Source organism: Cyprinodon variegatus, unplaced genomic scaffold, assembly GCF_000732505.1.
Source record: "Cyprinodon variegatus isolate N-32 unplaced genomic scaffold, C_variegatus-1.0 Scaffold145, whole genome shotgun sequence".
NCBI classification, from domain to species: Eukaryota; Metazoa; Chordata; class Actinopteri; order Cyprinodontiformes; family Cyprinodontidae; genus Cyprinodon; species Cyprinodon variegatus.
Window position 1 is genome coordinate 135920 of NW_015150598.1, and position 2411 is coordinate 138330.

Sequence of the window (2411 nt, forward strand, 5' to 3'; positions counted from 1 at the left end):
AGTGTGAAAAAGCACAAAAAAATATTTGATTTCAAGAGAGATATTAAATAATTTTAAAAATGTCTTATTTTATTGGTTGTTTTTTTGTTTTTGTTTTTTTTTTATGTACAAAGTGCATGTATCTGAAACCTTTGTTTTAACATGTGTTATTATGCTTTTCACTATTATGGTGTTTTTAATATCCTAATACCGGTAAGTTTCTTACATTTTTTTTTTCAAACTCAACATTAAATGTTTAGAGATTTTTTGTTTTTTGCAAATATTAACATTTGGATGATGATCACAATTATAGATATTAATTTAATGCAAACAAGAAGGTAAATCTTTTCTGGTCCTTCAGAATAAATAAAGAGTGTTTAATTGTTGTTGTTGTGCTACTTTAATACATTTATTGCCCACCCCGCTAGTGTTATGGTTAATAAATATCTTATTTAAACAGATATTATTCAGACTGTCAAATATTGTTAATGAACATACCGGTATGCCCTACTGTCTGTGTGTAAGACCAGCAAATAAAAGTGTATTGATCTCAAATTATGTTCAAACAGATAATTCTGCACATACATGGAATAAATTCACCACAACTCCTGTTCAAAATATAAGAGTTTATTAACAAAAATCATTCAGCTCCAATTTAAACATATTTCAGTAAACAACTCTTGACTAAAAACTACTGAAACTCAATTCAACTAAGCTATTATGTACAAAAAGGAAGGGAAAATATGGTTTAAAACCATATCATAGTGCAACTTGGATTTTGTGTTTGAGAACCAAATTTTGAATTTGAGATGTAATCAAGTTAGCTTTTTACTAATTTAGAACTATTGGAATGTTTTCCAACCATTCACAATGTAAATCCATGAGCTGATTAAAACATTCTTTGGTCAATTAAGGTTTTATGAAATGATTTGCTGAAGCAGGAACCAATAACTTTTAGTTAAAATTATTATTTACCCTCTTTGAAATAGCTAGCAGAAAATAGACATGAGTGTTAGGTTTATTCAATGATGATTATAAAAATTAATGTGTACATATGAAACATTGAGAAATGAGATTCTTCACTCTGTCTTATAATTCAACACTTGTTATTCAGTCAAGAGGAGAGCTCTGTCTTGTGATTCAATCAGTGGAGCATCCTGTCTTATAACCTGATCAATTGTCCTGTCAGAAGAATACTGTTTTGTAACCCACCCTCTGTGTTATGTTCTGTTAATAAAAGGCACTGCAGAAGGAAAGGGGTCCAGGAGAGAGAGTTTGAAAGTTGGGTTTGGCTCTTTCCCCTTCTGCAGAAGCTGTTGAAAATCCCTTTCTGTGTGGATTCAGTCTCTCTTTTACGAACCTACATTTTTTAACCTAACAATGAGGATGTCATTAAATGACCTATGGTCATAATTTGATAATTGAAATGTTATGAGCATATGAGAAAACACATGGACATGTTTTAGCAGTGTTAGTGAAATAAAGCTTGTTTTGGCTTATAAAGAAAACAGCTGAAGAGATCAAAATCATCAAAAGACATATTGTTTACAGTAACTACAAACTGTCCCTATCTTTGCCAGACCTTATACTTCTGCCCATGTCCGTTTTGGAATGTTTGAGTTTCCTTCAGCAGTTAGAAGCTTAGCACGGCAGGCTCACAGCTAAGGAGGTTTCCTTTGTCCCACATGGCTCACATCAAGGGAAAGGCTCCCTTAGCAGGCTTTCACCTCCAGTCTGGTGTACTGTCAGATGAGCATACCTGGTCAGACCAGCATACCCATAGTCAATACACGTTTATCTCTTTTGCTTATTCCTCTAACTTATCCATTTAGTTTTGTACGAATAATACACTTTAAACCACTTCAACGGGTGTATGGCAATCTGACCTTAAATTTCTTTTTTGTACGTGACTAAAGGGATGCACGCCTGTCGGGTTAGTTTAAAGCATTTTTTTTTTAGTACAAAACTTAAGGGATAAATGCAAATCTGACGTATTGGGTACTGACTACAGCTATGCAGGTCTGACGGGTATGCTAATCTGACAGAACACTGGCTCTGTAAGTTCTGAAACTCAGAGAAAAACAGTGTGTTTTGCAGCAAGTTGGTTCCGAAGTATCAACCATCATGACTTGTCCTTGGTCATTCTGGAGATCTGGGCCTTGAGCCTTGAAAATGATGTGTGTGTGTGTGTATATATGAAGTACTGCATACTACGTGGATGTAAAATAATTGCCATCATGGCTTTGTCAAGCTGCTGCCTACCTTTGTAAAGCAGGAAAAAGGCTAATACAAAGTGAATCCAATAGAACTTTTATTGCCTACCTGGAATGGGTGACAATAGTTGAATGAACTTTTGGCTCTCAAAATGTTATCGGTGCCCTATTTGTTGGTATTCGCTGATACAGATACCACCATTTTAGTGCTGGATCTGT